At 55.7% G+C, this 25,170-nt stretch overlaps 1 pseudogene; it reads right to left on the bottom strand.

The window, feature by feature from the left end:
• LOC138102437 (uncharacterized) overlaps nucleotides 1-25,170 on the bottom strand; it is a 705,988-nt pseudogene that overhangs the window by 507,370 nt on the left and 173,448 nt on the right.

The raw sequence follows: 25,170 nt of genomic DNA, 5'->3' as shown, positions 1-25,170 counted from the left end.
GCACGCCCCGCTGGCTGCAGACACCCCCTTTTTCAGCTGCAGCTGCTGGCAGGAACTCTCCCAAACCAACGGTGTCTTAATGGCAATTTGGTTACAAAGGCAGCTCAGTTCCAGTGGGAGAACAGAAAGCACACAGCGAGCCCGAAGGCACCGACGCTGCACCCAGGGAAAACCTCGACTTACGTGCCAAGTGGGCTAAAAAATACCCCGAATAAGCCACAGAGTACAGAGTGCAAACTGCAGCAACCGCTTGCTGGATCATTTTGGCCGTGCTGCACACGTGGCAGACTGTACCCCTGCAAGCACAGAAGGACACCCGGCAGGGGCTGGGCTGGCTGCTGAGAATGCCTCGGGCAGGAGGATCCTCCGGCAACCAGCGGGCGCCCAGAGCCGCTCTGGACACTGAGGGCTCCATGCCCACAGCAACGGGAACACGGCGAGGACGCGGCAGCGTTCCCGTGACATCACAGCAGCAGCTCCCGCAAGAACCGCCTGGAAGGTTCTCCTCTGTCACAAAGGAGCACAAAGGATCCTCCCGGGGCACAGCCTGTTGCTCAAAGGATCCAAGAGGAACTCAGAAAATGCAGCAGACCAGGACAGCCCATAGCCAAGCCTGAACAACGAAATCAAAGCCATGCACTGATGCTCCGAATTAGGGGCGGGAGTCGGGAGGCTGCAGGGCTTCCCAAGGAGCCGGTGGCAGCTGTCATACATGAAATCCCTATTTGTGCTTGGTCTTTGCATATTAAGTGCCTTAATTAAATTGAGCTTAATATTTTTAAATTGAATGTTAAAATCAATCCATCAGTCCAGGTACACTAATCAAGTTTTTATGGTCTTCCTGTGTTTACTGTATACCTTTACAAGTGTTTTAAGATGTGTTGGATGGTTTTTTTTTATGTTTTACTTGTATCTTGGTTTCAATGCAGATTTTAAAAAAAAAAACCCCAGTTGCAACAAACAGCCCAGCCCCCATAACCAGCCCCCGTAAGCACCTGACCCTTATCTCAACTAATATCACCCCTCTGACCAGGAAGAGCCATTGGTGGACAGAGATGGTCTGTCAAGGGGAAAACACCAATCGCCTTGAACCAGGGGGGTGGGCTGTGGGCGGACTGTGGGCGGAGCAAAAGCTATAAAAGGGAGAAAAGCAGACACGCCCATCTCTCAGTCTCCCTTCCTCTCCAGCTTGCTAAGGCAGTGCTGGAGAAACCTACCCCTTTCTAGGGGCTTTTAGAAATAGATTTCTTTTTGACCAGCCTAAACTGCAAGGTTGTTTTTTTTTCTCTACCTGAGGTTCAGAGCTGTCTTAAGCCAAAGCTCCTGAATCCCTGCGCTCCTGGGGCATACCTCTCGAGCCATCAGGATCCCAAATTTTTATATTTTGTTAGTTTTTGCAATTTTTCAATTTTTCTGTTTTAATAAATTGTTTTAATTTCTACAAAGAGTTGTCTCATTCCTCACACAGCCAACACGCAGGGCTGGGCAAGTCGGGCCGGGAGCAGCGGAGAGCTTTGTTTCCCTTCTCAGCTGAATGGCGGCTCGGGCCGGGCCCGTTCCAGGGCTGTTCCTCAGCTGCGGCTTTCCCCTCACGCAGCCCGGGGGGCGCTGGGAGCGCGGGGCGAGGCTGGGCCGTGTGCAGAGCCCGCCCCTCGCTGCGATTGGGCGGTGCTGCCGTCAGTCGTGGTTCTGGCGCGCTGATTGGTCGGAGCGGGGAGCAGCCCGGGCCCGGAGCCGCCGGCAGGGCGGCCGTGGCGCAGCAGAGGCGCCATTGGCGGAGCGTCTGTGCGGGCCCGGGAGCGGCGGCGGCGGCCGGAGCCCGGTGAGGCGGCGGCGGAGCTCGGAGGCGGCCCCAGCGCAGGTGGGAGCCGCGCTCGGTTCTGGCGGGGCTCGGCGCTGGCTGCGGGCGGAGGGGGCGGCAGGGGGCTGGGGCGGGTTCGTTGTGCCGTGTGGGCGCCGTGTTCGCCCTGGCGTGAGGGCGCTGCGGGAGCGGCTGCCCGCGCTCTCCTTGCCGCTGCTGCCTCGGCAGGAGCCGGTGCCGGAGCAGCGCTGGCTCGTCCCGGCTGCTGTGGGTAGGACAGAGGTGGCTGCCCCGTCGGCGGGAGTGTGCGGGAAAGTTCCCGTGGCCAGAGGTTTGTGTCCCCAGAGGAGCCGGAGGAGTCCTGTAAAAGGAACTTTATTCCTGGAGCAAGGGAGAGGCCACGGGGCATTTCCCGTGGGGTCTGTCCAAGTGTTGGAGGACGCAGCCTCCTTTTTATGCCGATTTCGCTGGCCGCATCTCCGTGTCCCTTTCCCCGTGGCTGAGGTCCTTGGAAGGTACAGACTTCCCGATCCGCCTGCTGCATGTGCCCCTTAATGTGCACCCCCACTTTGTATAACATCCGATATTCATGGCTCTGTGGAGTCCTTGTTCTTCTTCGGGAAGTTCAGGAATTTCGCAGGAGCTTGGCTGAGCCGCGGTTTCTGTCAGCTAGTAACGCTTTTCTGAAATTTTATGGTTTCTCTTGTTACATCCTTACCTCCAAGTCCCTGGCCCTATCTCCAATGGGATTCACAGCATCTCTTTCTAAAGACACGTTCATTTTTTTCCTTTTAATCCCCCCTTCTTATTTTTTCAGTACTTTTCTTTACAAACTTTAAAAATGCCTTAATCTGTTTTTCCTGGGCCTTCTTTGGTTTTGGGATTATTCTCAGTGACCTCATTCTGTGTCCTTTTGCAGCCGTTTCTGGGTCAGGAGGCCTGGCTGCCACCTGCATGCCCTTGATCCCCTGCTGAATGAGCTGCACTGAGCAAGGTGTGGTGCATGGTAAAAAGATGAGAGTTGCTGTAGCACCTGAGAGGAGAAACAGCATTGGTTTAACCCATGGTCTGCCAGGGAACCACGAAAACGTGTCCCATTCCCATCCTTTCCACGTTTGGAGCAGTACATGAACTGCTTTCTTCTTTCCTTTGTTCTCTGTTTCCCCACTTTTCCGTGGCCATCTCTTTGACAAGGGCAGTTTGAGTAATTTAATTTTCCACAACCTCCTGGTCCTTCTGCTGAAAGAGAATCTGATGCCATCCCAGGGTGAAATGTGGCGTTGCTCATGGGAGTGGATTGGTGGGTGAGAAGGTCAGGAGCTGGAGCTGTGTGCTTGGTTCTGGTTTGGAGGACAGCTTGTAATCTAATGATGCATTGCAATGATCACTGGGTTCTCTGGCACCTGGTATGAATTTGTTTGGGTTCCCAGGGGCTGCTCCATGGTGTTGTAGGATTTGTTCTGGTGGCCGTTCATCTTTTCCCCATTTTTGGGTGCTCCCAGAAATGCCAGGGATGCATCAATTGACCTCTTTTCTCTGATGAAAGCATCACATCCTTGGATTCCCAAGTGATTTCGCTGACCTTGTGGCAGCAAAAGCAGCCCAGTGGTCAAACCCACCCTGTATAACCCAGACAGTGCCAGCAGATGTTGGAGTGGGGAGAGGGATGATTCCCCCCCGCTTTTGTGAGTGAAGTTCTCCCAACATTCTCCGTTTGCTGTTTTCCTTTGGAGCTTCAGGGATTTCTGTTGCAGAGTCCGAGATGCTCAGTGTGGGCTCTGCCTTTAGCGATGCAAATTCCATCTGTGCAGGGAGGCAGAGCTTGGGGTGAGGGGCAGAGGGAATCAGCCCAATTCCTCTGGCAGGCAAGGAGAGCCTCGGACATTGTGCACACTTCCCCCAGCAGAGATAATTTGCATTTCTAAAGCTCCTCTGCTGGCTGCTTGGAAGGAAACTTCTCCTCCGGGGCAGCCATCAGGTGACTCACCTATGGGCCCTCCTCCCCCCCCCTCCCCGCCCCCAAGCTGCTCTTTTCCCTGTTTTTTTTTTTCATGTTTTTTTTTTATCTGTTTATGAGTTAAAGGGTCTCCTTTAAAGCTCTTCCAGTTTTGCACAATGTAACCTACAGGTGAACATCGAAAAATCCATTCCAAAATTCTGCCATCACTAACAGCCACGCACACACATACATAAAAAAACCCCTAAACTAATAAAGATTTTCGCTATTTCTTTTCCTGTGACTATAAATTGACTCTCACACCCCTGGCCCAGACCCAACTGACAATGTCAAAGTAGGATTATTAAGAAAAAGCCTTCTAATGATGTAATCTTGTCACCTAAACTGCGGGGGGGGGAACAAAAACTCTCCAACAACCTTTTTAGTGTATGAGGATCAAGGCTGAAGAAAACGAATACAAAAGCTAAGTTTTTAGCAATGTAATATTGAACATTTATTAGTAGAACAAAGGCAAATCACAGCCTGGGGCGCTTGGCAATGTTGCCAGAGGCGCCCTCCATTCATTTTACTGTGGGCTTAAGTACTCTCCTGAACTGTTACATATTCATTAACCCAGAAAGGAATTTACACTTCCCTCCCCTTTCCCCCTGTCCCGTTTCTGCCCCTTCCCCCAGCAGGACACCGCCTCAGTCCTCTGGATCGCTTCAGAACTGCAGACAGGCCCCCTCTCTCCGGTGCCTCCGCAGTCTCCAGCCTCATTTGCAGCTGCCAGTTCCCTTGGGCGGTGTGAGCTCTGATGAGGTAACAATCTTCCTGGGATGCATGCGGTTTATCTTCTTTGTTTCTCTAAGATGTCTTGGTTCCTGGCTCTGTAGTTTCTCCGCTCAAAAGACATTTATTACCATGTGTTTATTAAGACATTTCTTAACATATTACAACTATTTCAAAGTTACAATTTACCTTAATCTTGTTTCTACTTAACTACATTATACTGTAACACTATTTCTACACAATCCATTATCACTTCTAAATGTTTGAATCATATATGTGAACGACAACATTTATCATTCACTCATTTACCACACCAGGGTAAGGAATTGAAAACATGGATTCCAGGGGAGATAATTGAATATCTGCCCTGGGTCTGGCTCTTCTTCTTGCCAAAGCCAATGGCAGCAGCTGTACCCGTGGCATCTTGGTTTCTCTCAGCAGTTTCAGAAGGTGTTTCTTTATTTCCCCATTCATTCTTTCTACCCGACCCGAACTCTGGGGGTGCCAGGGCGTTTGGAGGTCCCACTGTGTTCCTAAAGCAGCCAGAACACCCTGAAGGGTCATTCCTGTAAAATGAGTTCCCCTGTCTGAGTGCATTGCTTCCACAATCCCGTATCTTGGAATTGTTTGTTCCAAACATGCCTTAAGAACTGATGCAGGGATTGCTGAAGCAGTCGGAAATGCTTCTGCCCCGCTGTGAGCTGCCATGCTGTTAGCAGAAGATATTGAAGCCTTCCTGCTCAGGGCATTTCAGTGCCAGGCTCTTCCAGGCACCCCCAGCTCGGCCCTTTGAGCTGAGCATGCGGGCGCTGAGCTGCGCTTTGTCTCCTTCCCTTTCCTTAAGAGCAGCGTGTCTTGTCACTCTTTTCCCTTCTGCTGCCCTTGCAGACCCATCCCTAAACACCTTTTCTCCCTCAGGCCAGGGAATGTCTGGTAAATCTCTCCTAGGCCGGCTCTGGAGCTCTGTCACTTGGCTGCAGCCATGGGTTTCTTGCCAGCCCCGTGTCCAGGGCCGTTCAAACAGGAGGCTGGGTTCAACCCTTGCCCTGTCCTCAACTCTGAATCCTCCTGTTCCATCCAACAAGTTTCATTCTGTAAGAACCCAGCGCTGCTCATCCATTTAGAAGCTCCTTTGGTTAACAAAGCTTTACCTTGATGCCAGGCTTGAACAATGAGAGATTCTGCTGCTGTCAGTTTTCAGGCCTCAGTTCCCATTAAAGCCGGGGCTGCACAATTCTGCAGACAATGAGGCCACTCTCTGGCCACTGGGTGAAACATTTGAGCCCAGGAGTTCCTTTGGCATGGCCCTGTTTAACATCCACATGCAATTCAAATGCTTTTTCCCTGTCTGGGAGGGCCAGGGCAGGAGGCTCAGTTAATCTGCTTTTGAAGCCTTGAAAATTGTGCTTTCCTTCTGGTGTCCATGATGGGGTTTCTTGCCTGGCAGGAGAGGAGTGTTGTAGGCAGAGATGCCTGGCTCCAGAAGCGCTGCCTTTAGCAGGGACTCAGTAAGAGGCTGTAACCCCTTCCTTGCCTCCCTTGGAACAGGGTATTGCTTTTAGACACCACTTGTCCTGGATGCTTCAGAGGAATTTGGAGAGGCTCCATATCTGATTTTCCCAATTTCCGTGGGGCTGCCCACACTTCTGGGTTCCCTTCAGCAGAGGCCTTCGCAGACATTTGACACCAAGGTACAGCCGCATTAGCCTCTGTATCTCCTTTTACAATGTTAATTTGTATTCCTGCTTTTGCCACCAAATCCCTTCCCAGTAAGTTGCAATCACAATTAGGAACAAACAGAAATTGATGCATTTCAAACCTGTGGATGCTAAAAGGCAGGAGCAGAGAAATTTTCCAGCTCTGTAGCATTTGTGAAGTTTTCCTTTTTCATGATTTAGCTGAGAAACAGAGAAATCCAGCTTCTCTGTGAAATCTTTCATTGTCATGCAAACTGGATGGACAACACTTTGCAAGAATGTAAACTATTTTTACACCTGCTAGTTGTTGTGAGAACTCTAAAATTGTTTTCAGTCTTGTGAGAATAATATTTGGAAATGGGTGTCTTACTGCTCAGCTCATCACCTTGAGAGGTGGTGAATGAATAAACCAATCATGTAATTTCTTTATTGTAAACTACACTATAAAAGATGAGCTATTAATTAAATGAGGTCTCAGCTCTGTTTTAGTCATGTCTTGTATCCTGGATCTATGTCGTGATTCACCGTTCTCTAGGGAACAACAGTGACACAAACCCATCCCCCACATCTACTGATAGTGGTTGAATAAAACACACCTGCCAATCTTTCCCACTTATTCCCTGAATAATCAAGGAACTTCTTGACAGTTTCCCCCCTTAGTTGTCAGATTCAGAGTGGATCGAGAGGCCCCTGTGTCCATCAGGAGCGGCCTCGTCTCGATCCAGACGCGCCCTGAATGTTCTCAAGGGCTCTGGTGCAGTGGGTCCCTGGTCTGCTGGGAGCTCTGCCAGCCCTGACAATCCATGTCCATGTGGGGTGGACTTGCTGGTGCTGAGGGTGCTGCTGTCTGTGCTTGCAGTGTCCTTCTGGCCTGCAGATGGACCCCTGATTCCTTGCCAGGGGCTGTTTGGGTGGGCTCTGCCGTGCCGAGGAGGGCAATGCCTGTGCCAGGTGCTTGTGGCCGCCGCCGTCCCCTGGGTGCTGGGGCCCCCTTGGGCCCTGCGGTTCATCCCTGGGGGGCTGTAGAAACTCTGCCATGGCCTTTGCCTTCACCTTGGCCTTTTGCTCATCCCTTCTTGCATTGCCCTGCTGAGCCTTTCTGGCCAAGTGCTGCAGGGGCTTCTTGTGCCTCTCCTGCAGCCCCCTCAGTGCCTGTGGGTGCTCATCCTCTGACAGCTGCTGAGCTTTCTGCAAAATCATTCGTTTCTCCAGTGACCCAAACAAGATCGATAAAAGAAAATCCTGATCCTTCCACATCCCGCAGCCTCCTGGGGGCCGGGGGCCACTGCCGGCCCTGCCCGGGGGGTGTTGGGGTCAGGCAGTGCCCGGCGCTGAGCCCCGGCTGCCCCACAGCCCCGGCCCGGCCCCGCAGCTCCCCACAGGCCCTCAGCCCGTGCTGCTCTGTCCTGCTGCTCCCCACCACAGAGAAACCCCCTGAAATACTGAATTTCTTTGTTTCCCTGTCTTGGAGACCAGGGATACAAAAGATCTGGATCAGCTGGCAAATTTTGAGGATAAGATGGTGCTGAAAAGCACCCCAGTCCTCACTTTTTTCTCTTCCTCCTCTTTTCCATCTTCCTTTTCCTTTCTTACCCCATAGATTCCTCCTGCTGCTGTTTGCCTTAACCATATTCCTGCACACTCCCTTCAACCAATCCCTTCCCAGCACACCAACACCCTCCGTCCCCTGTTGCCGAGACCCCTTCTCGACTTCCCTTTTTACCCCTGCTGGGTGTCCATGTCCTTAATTAGCTCTGGGAGAATGTGCAAACTGCCTCAGCATTGTCCCCTTTTGTACAGGAAACGATGTCCCTGGTTCTGTTCAGGCTTTGTTGTTGTTCTGGAAGTTGAGGAATTGAGCAGGAGCTTGGCTGAGCAGCAGTGTGTGTCAGTCAGTGCCATTTTGTGGAGCTGCTGGTTTGTGCTGTCACTTGCTTGTGTGCAAGTGCGTGTGGCTGTGTCCGAGCAGATTCAGAGGATGTGTTTGTAAGGAGGCGTTGGTGTTGTTGGTTCGCTGGGGGTGCCCGGTTTTCGGGACATCCCCCCTGGAGCAGGGTGTCCCCCCTTGGTGCAGGCGCGGCCCTCAGGCAGCGCTCAGCCAATCAGAAGGCGCGGCGCTGGTGACTCAGCAGTTGCCAGGCAGAGCCGCAGCGCCCGGCGCTCCCCAGCTGGAGCCCACGTGTGGCCCGGCCGTGGCGCCCCCCGCCAGGGGAATTTGGGGAGGTGGGAGGGGGGGAGCGCCAAGGCCGGGCCGGGCCGTGCTGTGCTGGCAGAAGTAGCTGCGGCGGGGGCCGAGTGCGGGCAGGAGCGGCCGAGAGCCCAGCGCTGCCCCAGCCCGAGCTGCCGCAGCTGCATCGCTGCTCGTGCTGTGCGATCCGAGAGCTCTGGGGGGCAGAGCGAGCCAGGGCTGGGTGCTGGGCCTGGGGGGAGCAGGAGAAAGGCTGGAGGAGCAGGGCTGGAGACCAGAATGGTGAAACGATGCCCGTGGGAGCAGCAGGTGGGATTCTGCAGGAGAAGGAGTAGTGTGAGGAAGAGGAGTGTGAGGAAGAGTAGGGATACAGGAGGAGGAGCAGGAGGAGGAAGAGGAGGCACTGAAAGGTTCCAGCACTCGCTGTATCTGCAGCCTCCCCCCCCCATCCAGCAGGTGATCAGGGAGGGGAATCCACGATTTTCCTGGGGGTGAATCTTGGTGTTTCTGAGGTTTCTTGGGCTCCATGTTGGTGCTTTGGGTTCTTTTTGTGGGGGCTGAATGTTTATATTTTGGAGGGCGTTTTGTCTGAATCTTTGTGTTTTGGATGTTTTTATAAACACAAGATGCCTGGTGATAGACTTGGGCAGGAGGAATCCCCAGCCCAAGGCGCTCACCCCTTGTTTTTCCCCCCAATCCAGGATTTGTCATTCCAAGGCGTGGCCGGATGGAGGAAGTGGAAAAGCCCCGGAGATGCTGCGCAAGGATGGGCTGCAAACGCAGCCCAGAGAGATCCAAGGAGGAAAGATCCCCCCTGTGCCTGGAAGACGGCCGGAGATCCAGGGGGAGCTCTGAGGTGGGGGAGAAGCCTCAGGGTGGGGAGAAGCCCCACAAGTGCCTGGAATGTGGGATGGGCTTCAGCCGGAGCTCCAGCCTGATCGAACACCAGAGGATCCACACTGGGGAGAGGCCCTACAAGTGTGGGGAATGTGGGAAGGGCTTTATCAACAGCTCCCAGCTGATCCAGCACCAGGTGATCCACACTGGGGAGCAGCCCTATGAGTGCTTGGATTGTTGGAAGAGCTTCTGGCGCCGCTCTGACCTGAGGGTACACCAGCGCATCCACACTGGGGAGAGGCCCTACGAGTGTTCTGAGTGTGGGAAGAGGTTTCAGAGGAGCTCCCACCTCCTCGAACATCAGCGCATCCACACTGGGGAGAGGCCCTACAAGTGTGGGGAATGTGGGAAGGGCTTTATCAACAGCTCCCAGCTGATCCAGCACCAGGTGATCCACACTGGGGAGCAGCCCTATGAGTGCTTGGATTGTTGGAAGAGCTTCTGGCGCCGCTCTGACCTGAGGGTACACCAGCGCATCCACACTGGGGAGAGGCCCTACGAGTGTTCTGAGTGTGGGAAGAGGTTTCAGAGGAGCTCCCACCTCCTCGAACATGAGCGCATTCACACGGATGAGAGGCCCTTCCGCTGCCCCGACTGTGGGAAGGGCTTCAAACGCAACTCCCACCTCATCACCCACTGGCGCATCCACACTGGGGAGAGGCCCTATGAGTGTCCCCAGTGTGGGAAGAGCTTCTCCAGCAGCTCTCACTTGACCCGACACCAACGGAGGCACCGCTAAGGGAAGCCCTGCGAGTGCCCCGAGTGCAGGAAGAGCTTCGTGCGCTGCTCCAGCTCCATCCCCCGTGGGAGGATCGGCGTTGGATGATCCCCAGTGACCCCCGTGGGGCAGAGCCCTGGTGATCCCCGTTCCGGGTGATCCGCGCTGGGTGGGGGGAAGGTGTTGGAGAGATTTCTTTGCCTTCTCCTTGTGCTGCTGGGATTTGGTTGGTAATAAATTCCCTCCCTGTGCCCAGGCTGGCTCTGTTGTGCCCGTGCCGGTGCTCGGGGCGGGATCTCTCCCGCTCCTTCTCTCAGCTCCCAGGCCTTTCCTTGTATTTCCTGTCCCTGTGCAGTAGCAGAGGGCAGGGACAGAGCGGTTTTGGTGTCTCCCGGCATCCAGGCAGGGCCAGCCCAGCCCCGGGGGTTTTGAGGGGCTTGTGTGGGTCCCCCATTTTCAGGATATCCCCGCTGGAGGAGGGTGTCCCCCCTTGCTGCAGCCCCAGCCCTCAGGCAGCGCTCAGCCGAGCAGAGAATGCCCTCAGCTGGGGCCTCGTTTTTGGGCACAGCTGAGCCCCTGGACATCTCCATCCCCCTTTTGGAGTGCAGCTGAGCTCCTGCATACCTGGATCACCACTTTTGGGGCTCCATTGGGCTTGCACAGCCTGGTTTTGGTACCAGGGATGGTTGAGAGGTGGCTTCTGAGAGAAGGATCTGGAAGCTTTCTCCATGTCTGGCAGAGCCAATCCCTGGCAGCTCCAAAGATGGAGGTGCCGGATGCAGAGATGCCCCCACAGCCCCTGGGAAGGAGGGAGGAGGGGGAGGGTGGTTTTAAGGGTCTTTTTTTCCTTCTCATTCTCCTGATGTTATTTTTTCAGTGTCGTCAATTTCATTAATATCTCTAATTAGAGCCTGTTGTGCCCATGCCGGGTTTTACTGAGGGATCTCTCCCGGTCCTTATCCACCCGGGAACCCTCGGTTCCATTTTCTCTCCCCTGTGTGGCTGCGGGGGGCAGGGACAGAGTGGCTTTGGTGGGTGCCTGGCACCGGGCCAGCGTCACCCCAGGCCATGGGCACCCCTGAGATCCCGCGTTCCTGGGGACACATTTCTGGGCACAACTGAGCTCCCACCTGCCCCGCACCTCGAGGTTCCCCCTCCAAAAAACCCCACTGCGAGGCTGCAGCGTCCCTAAAGCCCCTCAGCCAATCAAAATGGCGGCCAGCGCTGGCCATGGGGCGAGTGGTGGCAGCTGGGGCCGTACTGGTGGTGCTGGGAGCCCCCCGGCTGCGGGCATGGAGCTCTTGGGTTATAAGGGGGGCAGGACGCAATGGGAAAGGGGGGGAGAAGGGGAAAAAGGGGTGATGGGACCCCTAAAATGAGTGAGAGGTGGAGGGGACCCTCAAAGGAAGAGCAGGAGGGGGCTGAAGAGTGGGGGAGAAACGGGTGGGAGGGGGTGGGAAAGTGGGGAAAAGTGGAGGATGGGACCTGAAAACTGAGCGGGAGTGGGCTGGGGATTGGGGGATTGTGGGGGAAAAGGGTGAAAAGGGGGGAATGGGACTCCAAAACTCCTCTGGGGAGCAGCTGGAAATGGTGGGAGAGGGGATGTGAAATAGGGAGAAGGGTGGAAAAGAGGAAGTCAGAGCACGGGCAGGAGGGTCCCGTGGCGGCCGTGGGGCACAGGGGGTGCGGAGCGGGGATCCGGGGTGGCTCCCGGAGCTCTGGGCGTGCTGGGGGCTGCAGGGGGGGCACCCCCTGAGCTGTGTCCCGCACACACAGGGGTGTTCCAGGGGATGATGAAGTCCGAGTGTCACTTCATTAAGGGCACCGAGCGGGTGAGGTTGGTGCAGAGGAGCATCTGACAGCGGGAGCAGCAACTGCACTCGCCAGCGATGTGGGGCTGTTTGTGGGGGACAGCCCGTGTGGGGAGAAACAGGCGCAGTGCTGGAACAGCCATCCAGCCAGACTGGGGTACAAACGGGCTCTGGCGGACAGGCTCTGCCGGCACCACCGCGACATCGTTGCCCCGTTGCTCGCGGCCCGCAGAGGTGCAGAACGTCGGGCAGAGCGAGTCCCCTCGGGCCCTGCCCTGGGGATGAGCCTGGAGCCCCTCAGCCCCCCTGGTTGCCATCCCCGGGGCCTCTTGTCCTTCCAGCTTCCCCTGAGCTCTCCCAGTCCATCCCAGTCCATCCCAGTCCCTCCCAGTCCATCCCAGTCCATCCCAGTCTCTCCCAGTCCATCCCAGTCCATCCCAGTCCCTCCCAGTCCGTCCCAGTCTCTCCCAGTCTCTCCCAGTCCCTCCCAGTCCATCCCAGTCCATCCCAGTCTCTCCCAGTGCCCCCGCGCGTGTCCATCGCAGCCCTGCGTGGCGCTGACGCCCCTCAGCCAATCAGAGCGCGTCTCTCTGATGACTCATCAGTTGCCAGGCAGACCCGCAGCGCCGAGTGCCCCGTGCTGGACTCGGCTTCCCAGTGCCGCGCGCTCCATTCCCAGTCGCTCCCAGTGCCCTCCCAGTGCCTCCCCAGTGCTCTCAATCCACTCCCCTCTCACGAGGGCAGCTCACTTCGCTCAGAACACCCCAGCCCGAAGCTGTCTATGCTTCTAGGCCAATCTCTTGTCCTGTTTTTCGGTGTTGGGCATTCCATCAAGAGTCACCCTTCTTTTTAGCTTTGGCAAAGGGGCTGAGAGAGGGTTTGGGGGATCCTCGCAAGGCAGGGAGCAACTGGGATGGGGTTTGTGGAGTCCTGGAGGAGATGAGAGTGGGTTTGGCATGTGCTGGAAGGTTTAACGGCGTTCTGGACAGATTGGGGATGAAAAAAAGAGGGGTTTAGGGGGTCCTGATGGCTCTCTGGGGCGTTTTTTGAGAGGTCCTGACCCCTGTGGACCCCCCAGAGATGCCAGCGGACACTGCCCGCAGCAAGATTCTGACAGGGATCGGGGACTTCGTGTTGGGCTTCATCTTCCTGGCGCTGGGGCTCGGCTTTCACTTGCTCAAGAAGGTGATGGGGGATCCCGGGGATTGCATCCCCCCTCCCCCAGAGCGTGTGTGCCCCCCCGGGACCCCCAGCCCGGTGTCACCCCCTTTGCTCTGCCCACAGAGCTCCTGAGCCGCCGGCGGCCGCAGCCCCTCCCCGTGGCCTCGGGCCCGGCCGGGACCCCCTGCTCCATCCCCACGCTGATTTTGGGGGGGGTCGTGTGTCCCCCCCAGCCCCACTTTCACTCTGCCCCCACCCGGCTGCTCTCAGTGTTCCAAATAAAGCGTCCCAGTTAGGCCCAGTCCCGTTTACTGGGGCAGTTGGGAGGGACTCTGGGGAACCCCGCAGGGGAGCTGAGATCGGGGGAGCAAAACTGGCCCCAGGATGGATCAGGAATGGGGCCATTTGTCCCCACCCCCCACTCTGGGTGCTGGGAGCCCCCAGCTGCGGGTGAAGAGCTCTTGGGTGAGTGGGGAGGGGTGCAGGGACGATGGGAAAGGTGTCTGAGAGGGGGATAAGGGCCGGGGGGACAGCGGGAAAGGGCTTCCCATGAGAGTCCCTTCGTTTCCCCATCACTTGATCTCTTGAGCTGTTCCCTGGGGCTCTCGGGGGGGCAGAACCTCACGGGGGGGGTCCCCAAACCCCTGTCCCTCCCTGGGGGTCTCATGGGGGGTTCCTCCCCACCCAGCAGCTGGTGCTGAGGCGGCCGTGGGGCAGAGAGGGGTGGGAAAGGGGTGTCCAGGGGGGTCCCTTGAGCTCCCAACCTGCTGTGGGGTGCTGGGGGCTGCTGGAGGGGGGCACCCCCTGACCTGTCTCCCACACAGGTGTGTTCCATTCCTGGGGAAAAGCCCACTGGCACTTCCTTGATGACAACAACTGGGTGAAGTTCATGGACAGGAACATCTACAACTGGGAGCAGTTTGGGCACAGGGGATACCCCAAAATTTGGAGGTGGGATGGAATTGTTTTGAGGTGGAATTGAGCCGTTTGCAGTGGGATGGAGTCGCTTTGAGGCGCCTTCGATCCCTCTCGGCTTTTGGGGTGCAGAGCTGTGAGGGACTGAAATGTTCCGGGTTAGTGGCTCAAACCATTGGCCACCGGCAGCAGCAGCGGGGCCTTTGCTGGCCGTGGGCACAGGGAGCGCCCGGGGGCACAGGGGGGGAACACCCAGCCCGGAGGGGCCGAGCCAGGCCTGGAGCCAGGGAAGGGCAGAGGCCGATGGGAAGCAGATCCGGCCAGGTGGGACAGGGCTTTGGAGCAGGGCAGCGCCCTCCCTTACACAACTGGCCCAGCTCTGGGAACCCGCCCGGGCCAGGCCCGGGACATGCACACAGAGGCCTGGAGGTTGCCATCCCTTCGCATGGGCCATGCCTGGCTCAGCTGCGCTGCCGGGAGGGGCAGGGCCATGTCTTAGAAGGGGCCATAAACCATCAGAGCCCCCAAAGTGCCCCGGGATCCACAGTGTGACATCGGACACTGCAAAACTCCCCCGGGGGAGGTACCTGGGTGTTCACCCAAACCTGAACCTGTATTAACCCACCGAACTTGGAGTTTCCGGGGCTTCCCCAGCCCCCACGGGATCCAGCCTGGGACCATCACTTACACCAAGGACAGGGACATTGGAACAACCAAAACCAAAAGTTTTGTTGCTGATCCAGGGCTGCTGACTGTGTATCCTTCTACTCTCCTACTTTCTTTGCCCTTACACGTTTCCACGTGTTACTTTTATGCTTTTAATATTACTGGAGGTGGTAACCAAAAGGGCTCCAAACCCCCTTCACACAGCAACCAAACTGCTCTGAAATAAACCCTACAGAGATATATTTATGAACACAGATCTTTCACTGTTGTTTCACTCTCATCTGCCCCAGGGGAGCCATGAACCAGACCCTGGGTCACCCTCGCCTTCAGGGGCGGGGTGGAACAGGAGCCGGACACGGGGGAGGCTTCTGGAAGCTGCTCAAGGAAGCCACCCCTGGAGGCCCCCTATTTCCAAAGCCTGGCCATGCAAACCCAGGACACTGGATCCAAACATGGATCACTCAGACGGGGGGCACCAGGGCTCTGCCTGTCGTGGTTTGACGCAGCTGAGCGTCAAGCACAGGAAATCTGTTATTTTTCATAAGGGGAAAATAAGAAAATATTGAGGAAAACTAGAGAGCTGCGAGGCAGAACAGGTTCAAACTTAAACAGTTGCTGTACAAAGAAAAAGTTTATTACCAACAGAATTAAAAGTAAAAAGAAATAACAAGAAATTAAAGCAAACCTCCCCTCTCTTCCAGCACTTCCCTCCTTTTACCCAACTCGCAGAAAGGAAGCAGAACATGGGATTTTAGTCAGTGTTGCAGTTCTTGAACAGTCTCCTTGTTATGCTTAAGGAAAAAAGGGTTTTCTTCTGCATCACGTGGTTCCCAAAGTGCCACCAACAGCAGACCCGCCCGGAAAGAAACAATCTGCTGTGGTGTAAAACATCTCTGCCCTGAAAAATCTCACAATTCCTTCACACTGCCAGACATGGGCCTTCACATGGGGTTATTAATCTTTTTAAGGATGAATTACTTTGGCCTGAACACAAAGGGTTGGGTTTTTTTTTTTCTTTTTGTGACAGGAAGTCTCTAAAAGCCTCTCAGTACTTCTATATAGCCTGGCACAGGCACTTTTCATAATTTTCATGGGCCACGGGTGAACTTTCCATCCCTCCATGTACTCCAAATGGATCAAAGAGACAAACAGTTTGTGATATTACAGTTTCTTACCACGGCCTGCAGGAAGTTTTTTAAGCTGCGCGCGAGAATCACGGCACCGCCCTCTTTTCTCCCGTCGCCATTTCCAGCTCCGTCCCACAGGACTCACTTTCTCTTCTCTCTGACTCCGAAGCCGCCACGTTGAAGAGTGTTCTTGTTCGGGCTCTACGGTGGAGAAAGCCTGGCTCCCTTTGTGCTGCTGGCTGCGTGGTGTCCTCTTCAGTTCAGCGCGGAGTGTGCTGGCTGCAGACAGGAGGCTCCGCCGGCTCCCGCTGGCTCCGCCGGCCCCGCGTGGAGAGGAGAGGGACCCGCCGGTGCCAGGGAGCCGCGCCGGATGGGTTTAGCTGTGTGGCACTCCATGGCTGGCTTTAGCTGCCTGCGGCTCTGGGACAGTTCCCCCCCAGCAGTGACACAGGGTCTGTGCTGCGGCGTTGGGAAAGGAGGGGGTGCAGGGGCCCTGACCCGGCGGGGCCCGGAGGCTCCAAGGCCCCCCCAACTTCCGGCAGGAGAGCTGGAACAAAAGGAATTTCCCCATTTCCGTGTGGTTTAAATAAGAAAACGGAGGACCCCCACAAGCCCCTCACAACCCCCGGGACTAAGCTGGCCTTTACTGGATGCCAGGAGACACCAAAACCGCTCTGTCCCTGCCCTCTGCTACTGCACAGGGACAGGAAGTACAAGGAAAGGTCCAGGAGCTGAGAGAAGGACCAGGAGAGATCCCACCCCGAGCACTGGCACGGGCACAACAGAGCCAGCCTGGGCACAGGGAGGGAATTTATTACCAACCAAATCCCAGCAGCACAAGGAGAAGGCAAAGAAATCTCTCCAACACCTTCCCCCCACCCAGCGCGGATCATCCGGAACGGGGGTCACCAGGGCTCTGCCCCACGAGGGTCACTGGGGATCATCCAACGCCGATCCTCCCACGGGGGATGGAGCTGGAGCAGTGCACGAAGCTCTTCCCGCACTCGGGGCACTCGCAGGGCTTCCCTCAGTGGTGCCTCCACTGGTGTTTGGTCAAGTTTGAGCTGCTGGAGAAGCTCTTCCCACACTGGGGACACTTGTAGGGCCTCTCCCCAGTGTGGATGCGCTGATGTTCGAGGAGGTGGGAGCTCCTCTGAAACCTCTTCCCACACTCAGAACACTCGTAGGGCCTCTCCCCAGTGTGCATGCGCTGGTGTGCCCTCAGGCTGGAGCTCCACCCGAAGCTCTTCCCACACTGCAAGCACTCATAGGGCCGTTCCCCGGTGTGGACCACCTGGTGCTGGATCAGCTCGGAGCTGCTGGAGAAGCCCTTCCCACATTTCCCACACTCATAGGGCCTCTCCCCAGTGTGGATCCTCTGGTGTTCCCTCAGACGAGATTTGTAGCTGAAGCCCTTCCCACATTCCAAGCACTTGTGGGGCTTCTCCCCACCCTGAGGCTTTTCCCCCACCTCCGAGCTCCCCCTGGATCTCCGGCTGCCTTCCTGGCACAGGGGGGCTCTTTCCTCCTTGGATCTCTCTGGGCTGCGTTTGCAGCCCCTCCTCATGCGGCATCTCCGAAGCTTTTCCTCCTCCTCCATCCAGCCACACCTTGGGAATGACAAATCCTGGATTGGGGAAACAACAAGGGGTGAGCGCCTTGGGCTGGGGGTTCCTCCTGCCCAGGTCCATCACCCGGCATACTGTGTTCATAAAAACCTCCAAAACACCAAGACTCAGCCCAAAATGCCCCCAGACATCAAGACACAGACCAAAAACTCCCAAAACATCAAGATTCAGAAAAAAATCCCTCCAAAATATAAACACATTCAGCCCCCACAAAAAAACCAAAGCACCAACATAGAGCCCAATAAACCTCAGAAACACCAAGATTCACCCCCGGGAAAATTGTGGATCCCCCTCCCTGATCACCTGCTGGATGGGGGGGGCAACGCTCCTGGGGCTGGGGGGAGGATGCAGATACAGCGAGTGCTGGAACCTTGGGGTGCCTCCTCTTCCTGCTCCTCCTCCTCCTGTGTCCCTTCTCTTCCTCACACTACTCCTTCTCCTGCAGAATCCCACCTGCTGCTCCCACGGCCATCGTTTCACCATTCTGGTCTCCAGCCCTGCTCCTCCAGCCTTTCTCCTGCTCCCCCCAGGCCCAGCACCCAGCCCTGGCTCGCTCTGCCCCCCAGAGCTCTCGGATCGCACAGCACGAGCAGCGATGCAGCTGCGGCAGCTCGGGCTGGGGCAGCGCTGGGCTCTCGGCCGCTCCTGCCCGCACTCGGCCCCCAGGAGGCTGCGGGATGTGGAAGGATCAGGATTTTCTTTCATCGATCTTGTTTGGGTCACTGGAGAAATGAATGATTTTGCAGAAAGCTCAGCAGCTGTCAGAGGATGAGCACCCACAGGCACTGAGGGGGCTGCAGGAGAGGCACAAGAAGCCCCTGCAGCACTTGGCCAGAAAGGCTCAGCAGGGCAATGCAAGAAGGGATGAGCAAAAGGCCAAGGTGAAGGCAAAGGCCATGGCAGAGTTTCTACAGCCCCCCAGGGATGAACCGCAGGGCCCAAGGGGGCCCCAGCACCCAGGGGACGGCGGCGGCCACAAGCACCTGGCACAGGCATTGCCCTCCTCGGCACGGCAGAGCCCACCCAAACAGCCCCTGGCAAGGAATCAGGGGTCCATCTGCAGGCCAGAAGGACACTGCAAGCACAGACAGCAGCACCCTCAGCACCAGCAAGTCCACCCCACATGGACATGGATTGTCAGGGCTGGCAGAGCTCCCAGCAGACCAGGGACCCACCGCACCAGAGCCCTTGAGAACATTCAGGGCGCGTCTGGATCGAGACGAGGCCGCTCCTGATGGACACAGGGGCCTCTCGATCCACTCCGAATCTGATACCTAAGGGGGGAAATTGTCAAGAAGTTCCTTGATTATTCAGGGAATAAGTGGGAAAGATGAGCAGGGGTGTTTTATTCAACCACTATCAGTAGATGTGGGGGATGGGTTTGAAATGCATCAATTTCTGTTTGTTCCTAAATGTGATTATAATTTACTGGGAAGGCACTTGGTGGCTGAAGTGGGAATGCAAATTCATATTGTCAAAGGAGATACAGAGGCTAATGCGGCTGTACCTTGGTGTCAAATGTCTGCGAAGGCCTCTGCTGAAGGGAACCCAGAAGTGTGGGCAGCCCCACGGAAATTGGGAAAATCAGATATGGAGCCTCTCCAAATTCCTCTGAAGCATCCAGGACAAGTGGTGTCTAAAAGCAATACCCTGTTCCAAGGGAGGCAAGGAAGGGGTTACAGCCTCTTACTGAGTCCCTGCTAAAGGCAGCGCTTCTGGAGCCAGGCATCTCTCCCTACAACTCTCCTCTCCTGCCAGGCAAGAAACCCCATCATGGACACCAGAAGGAAAGCACAATTTTCAAGGCTTCAAAAGCAGATTAACTGAGCCTCCTGCCCTGGCCCTCCCACACAGGGAAAAACCATTTGAATTGCATGTGGATGTTAAACAGGGCCATGCCAAAGGAACTCCTGGGCTCAAATGTTTCACCCAGTGGCCAGAGAGTGGCCTCATTGTCTGCAGAATTGTGCAGCCCCGGCTTTAATGGGAACTGAGGCCTGAAAACTGACAGCAGCAGAATCTCTCATTGTTCAAGCCTGGCATCAAGGTAAAGCTTTGTTAACCAAAGGAGCCTCTAAATGGATGAGCAGCGCTGGGTTCTTACAGAATGAAACTTGTTGGATGGAACAGGAGGATTCAGAGTTGAGGACAGGGCAAGGGTTGAACCCAGCCTCCTGTTTGAACGGCCCTGGACACGGGGCTGGCAAGAAACCCATGGCTGCAGCCAAGTGACAGAGCTCCAGAGCCGACCGAGGAGAGATTTACCAGACATTCCCTGGCCTGAGGGAGAAAAGGTGTTTAGGGATGGGTCTGCAAGGGCAGCAGAAGGGAAAAGAGTGACAAGACACGCTGCTCTTAAGGAAAGGGAATGAGACAAAGCGCAGCTCAGCGCCCGCATGCTCAGCTCAAAGGGCCGAGCTGGGGGTGCTTGGAAGAGCCTGGCACTGAAATGCCCTGAGCAGGAAGGCTTCAATATCTTCTGCTAACAGCATGGCAGCTCACAGCGGGGCAGAAGCATTTCCGACTGCTTCAGCAATCCCTGCCTCAGTTCTTAAGGCATGTTTGGAACAAACAATTCCAAGAGATGGGATTGTGGAAGCAATAGACTCAGACAGGGGAACTCATTTTACAGGAAGGATCCTTCAGGCCGTTCTGGCTGCTTTAGGAACACAGTGGGACCTCCAAACGCCCTGGCACCCCCAGAGTTCGGGTCGGGTGGAAAGAATGAATGGGGAAATAAAGAAACACCTTCTGAAGCTGCTGAGAGAAACCAAGATGCCACGGGTACGGCTGCTGCCATTGGCTTTGGCAAGAAGAAGAGCCAGACCCAGGGCAGATATTCAATTATTTCCCCTGGAATTCATGTTTGGAATTCGTTACCCTGGTGTGATAAATGAGTGAATTCCTTACCCTGGTGTGATAAATGAGTGAATGATAAATGTTGTCTTTCACAGATATGATTTTAACACTTACAAGTGATGATGGATTATGTAGAAATAGTGTTAAAGTAAAATGTAGTTAAGTACAAACGAGATTAAGGTAAATTGTAACTTCGAAATAGTTGTAGTATGTTAAGAAATGTCTTAATAAACACACGGTAATAAATGTCTTTTGAGCTGGGAAACTACAGAGCCAGGAACAAGACATCTTAGAGAAACAAAGAAGATAAACCGCATGCATCCCAGGAAGATTGTTACCTCATCAGAGCTCACACCGCCCAAGGGAACTGGCAGCTGCAAATGAGGCTGGAGACTGCGGAGGCACCGGAGAGAGGGGGCCTGTCTGCAGTTCTGAAGCAATCCAGAGGACGGAGGCGGTGTCCTGCTGGGGGAAGGGGCAGAAACGGGACAGGGGGAAAGGGGAGGGAAGTGTAAATTCCTTTCTGGGTTAATGAATATGTAACAGTTCAGGAGAGTACTTAAGCCCACAGTAAAATGAATGGAGGGCGCCTCTGGCAACATTGCCAAGCGCCCCAGGCTGTGATTTGCCTTTGTTCTACCAATAAATGTTCAATGTTATATTGCTAAAAACTTAGCTTTTGTATTCATTTTCTTCAGCCTTGATCCTCTAACACTAAAAAGGTTGTTGGAGAGTTTTTGTTCTTCCCACAGTTTTGGTGACAAGATTACATCATTAGAAGGCTTTTTCTTAATAATCCTACTTTGATATTGTCAGCTGGGTTTGGGCCAGGGGTGTGAGAGCCAATTTTCAGTCTTAGGACAAGAAGCAGCAAAAATCTTTATTGCTTTGGGGCTTTTTTGTGTATGTGTGTGCGTGGCTGTTAGTGATGACAGAATTTTGGAATGGATTTTTCGATGTTCACCTGTAGGTTACATTTTGCAAAACTGGAAGATCTTTAAAGGAGACCCTTTAACTCATAAACAGTTAAAAAAAAACATGGAAAAGAAAAAGGGAAAGGAGCAGCTTATGGGGGTTGGGGGGGGGGGGGGAAGGCCCATAGGTGAGTCACCTGATGGCTGCCCCGGAGGAGAAGTTTCCTTCCAGGCAGCCAGCAGAGGAGATTTAGAAATGCAAATTAACTCTGCTGGGGTAAGTGTGCACAATGTCCCAGGCTCTCCTTGCCTGCCACAGGAATTGGGCTGATTCCCTCTGCCCCTCACCCCAAGCTCTGCCTCCCTGCACAGACGGAATTTGCATCGCTAAAGGCAGAGCCCACACTGAGCATCTCGGACTCTGCAACAGAAATCCCTGAAGCTGCAAAGGAAAACAGCAAACAGAGAATGTTGGGAGAACTTCACTCACAAAAGCGGGGGGGGGGGAATCATCCCTCTCCCCACTCCAACATCTGCTGACACTGTCTGGGTTATACAGGGTGGGTTTGACCACTGGGCTGCTTTTGCTGCCACAAGGTCACTTGGGAATCACTTGGGAATCCAAGGATGTGATGATTTAATCAGAGAAAAGAGGTCAATTGATGCATCCCTGGCATTTCTGGGAGCGCCCAAAAATGGGGAAAAGATGAACGGCCACCAGAACAAATCCTGTAACACCATGGAGCAGCCCCTGGGAACCCGAACAAATTCTTACCAGGTGCCAGAGAACCCATTAATCATTTCAATGCATCATTAGATTACAAGCTGTCCTCCAAATCATAACCAAGCACACAGCTCCAGCTCCTGACCTTCTCACCCACCAATCCACTCCCATGAGCAACGCCACATTTCACCCTGGGATGGCATCAGATTCTCTTTCAGCAGAAGGACCAGGAGGTTGTGGAAAATTAAATGACTCAAAGTGTTCTTGGCAAAGAGATGGCAAAGGAAAAGTGGGGAAACAGAGAACAAAGGAAATAAAACTTCACAGAGCCATGAATATCGGATGTTCTACAAAGTGGGGGTGCACATTAAGGGGCACATGCAGCAGGCGCATCGGGAAGTCTGTACCTTCCAAGGACCTCAGCCACGGGGAAAGGGACACGGAGATGCGGCCAGCGAAATCGGCATAAAAAGGAGGCTGCGTCCTCCAACACTTGGACAGACCCCACGGGAAATGCCCCGTGGCCTCTCCCTTGCTCCAGGAATAAAGTTCCTTTTACAGGACTCCTCCGGCTCCTCTGGGGACACAAACCTCTGGCCACGGGAACTTTCCCGCACACTCCCGCCGACGGGGCAGCCACCTCTGTCCTACCCACAGCAGCCGGGACGAGCCAGCGCTGCTCCGGCACCGGCTCCTGCCGAGGCAGCAGCGGCAAGGAGAGCGCGGGCAGCCGCTCCCGCAGCGCCCTCACGCCAGGGCGAACACGGCGCCCACACGGCACAACGAACCCGCCCCAGCCCCCTGCCGCCCCCTCCGCCCGCAGCCAGCGCCGAGCCCCGCCAGAACCGAGCGCGGCTCCCACCTGCGCTGGGGCCGCCTCCGAGCTCCGCCGCCGCCTCACCGGGCTCCGGCCGCCGCCGCCGCTCCCGGGCCCGCACAGACGCTCCGCCAATGGCGCCTCTGCTGCGCCACGGCCGCCCTGCCGGCGGCTCCGGGCCCGGGCTGCTCCCCGCTCCGACCAATCAGCGCGCCAGAACCACGACTGACGGCAGCACCGCCCAATCGCAGCGAGGGGCGGGCTCTGCACACGGCCCAGCCTCGCCCCGCGCTCCCAGCGCCCCCCGGGCTGCGTGAGGGGAAAGCCGCAGCTGAGGAACAGCCCTGGAACGGGCCCGGCCCGAGCCGCCATTCAGCTGGGAAGGGAAACAAAGCTCTCCGCTGCTCCCGGCCCGACTTGCCCAGCCCTGCGTGTTGGCTGCCTCCGGCTCCTTGGGAAGCCCTGCAGCCTCGCTACTCCCGCCCCTAATTCGGAGCATCAGTGCATGGCTTTGATTTCGTTGTTCAGGCTTGGCTATGGGCTGTCCTTGTCTGCTGCATTTTCTGGGTTTCTCTTGGATGCTTTGAGCAACAGGCTGTGCCCCGGGAGGATCCTTTGTGCTCCTTTGTGACAGAGGAGAACCTTCCAGGCGGTTCTTGCGGGAGCTGCTGCTGTGATGTCACGGGAACGCTGCCGCGTCCTCGCCGTGTTCCCGTTGCTGTGGGCACGGAGCCCTCAGTGTCCAGAGCGGCTCTGGGCGCCCGCTGGTTGCCGGAGGATCCTCCTGCCCGAGGCATTCTCAGCAGCCAGCCCAGCCCCTGCCGGGTGTCCTTCTGTGCTTGCAGGGGTACAGTCTGCCACGTGTGCAGCACGGCCAAAATGATCCAGCAAGCGGTTGCTGCAGTTTGCACTCTGTACTCTGTGGCTTATTCGGGGTATTTTTTAGCCCACTTGGCACGTAAGTCGAGGTTTTCCCTGGGTGCAGCGTCGGTGCCTTCGGGCTCGCTGTGTGCTTTCTGTTCTCCCACTGGAACTGAGCTGCCTTTGTAACCAAATTGCCATTAAGACACCGTTGGTTTAGGAGAGCTCCTGCCAGCAGCTGCAGCTGAAAAAGGGGGTGTCTGCAGCCAGCGGGGCGTGCACAGCATTTGCAATGGAGCCGGGGGGGTTCTGTTCCCTCAAGCGCAGAGTCTGTGCCAGCGGAGCCTGGAACTCCCTGCGTTGGCTGCTGCAGCCAAGGGCTGACACAGCCCAGGATTCTGTGCTGTTCTCTTGCTTGCTGTGTGAAGGGACTGTGGCTCCTGGAGGGATGTTGTGGAAGCAAAATGCTCTCTCGGGGTGTCCTTGCTCCGTGGGAGTTCCCACCACGGACAGGTTTTTCCTAACAGCATCTGGTTCGTGTTCCCTGTCCCGTTGCAGGGCACCTCACGCGTGGATCCCGAGCAGCTCCTCCTTCGGTGAGTGGGAAAGGAACCTTTGGTGGTCGGAATTGTGCAGAGAGTTGTGAGCTTGGCGTGTGGCAGTCGAGCGCCAGCCTGGGAGGCTGAAGGAAAGTTCCTGCCAGTGTCTTTGCAGCAGCAGCAGTAGCAAAGGGATCCCTGGCACTTTTCTCCTTCTCTGCTGAAGAGCTTTTGAAGAGCTGCAGGTCTGGTTTTGCAGGCAGAAGATTGCTTGCTGGTTTTAGCCACGGTGGAATATGGAATGCCCAGCAATAAGTGGCAATGTCGACTTTAGCCCATTCCTAGTTTGAACAGTTCCGAATCCCATTTCTGCTTAGTGCAGCTGGATGTGTAGCTGAGGATAAATAAGGCGATAACTGAGAGAGAACTTCCTTTCCCTCACGCTACCATCTGTCCACAGGGCACAAAAGCAGCATCAGCTCCTCCTCTGGCTCCCTCTGCTTCCAAAGAGGAGGCCAAAGAGGAGGAAGACAGCAGTGAACTTCCCGCTGTTCTGGCGGATGATGGTGAACTTCCCTCCGTCCCGGGAGATGAGGGCAAACATCCCACGGTTTGGGAATACAACAGTGAAGCTCCTGTGGTGTGGGGCGAGGATGGTGGACATCACTCGGTGTGGGACGAGGACAGCGAGGCTCCAGTGCCATGGGAAAAGGACGATGGACATCTCCCAGCGTGGGATGAGGACAGAGGACATCCTGTGATTTGGGAAGAGGAGGCTGCAATTCTCCCAGCATGGGAAGAGGACGGCAAACGTCCCGTGGCTTGGAAAGAAGACCAGGAACCTGCTGAATTTTGGGAAGAGGATGGGGAACCTCCCTCCGCTTGGGAAGAGGACACTGAACCTCCCTCTGCTGCGGGATCCTGGGCTGAACATTCTGACAGCAGCACAGCCCTGCAGCCAGAGGGCAGAGAGGAGTGGTGCCTGATGCAGCTGAGTACGTCTGCTGTGCTGCTGTGTGCCAGAGCAGGGTGCTGCGTGTGTGTCTCAGCATCAGCTGCACCCAGGCTTGCTGTGCAGCTGAATGTCACAGAGTCATTTATTGTCCTTGCCCAGCTGAG

Source organism: Aphelocoma coerulescens, unplaced genomic scaffold (genome assembly GCF_041296385.1).
Source record: "Aphelocoma coerulescens isolate FSJ_1873_10779 unplaced genomic scaffold, UR_Acoe_1.0 HiC_scaffold_75, whole genome shotgun sequence".
In the NCBI taxonomy this organism is placed as follows: Eukaryota; Metazoa; Chordata; class Aves; order Passeriformes; family Corvidae; genus Aphelocoma; species Aphelocoma coerulescens.
Note: the sequence above shows the minus strand (reverse complement) of the source record. Positions and strands in the feature narration are given on the sequence as shown.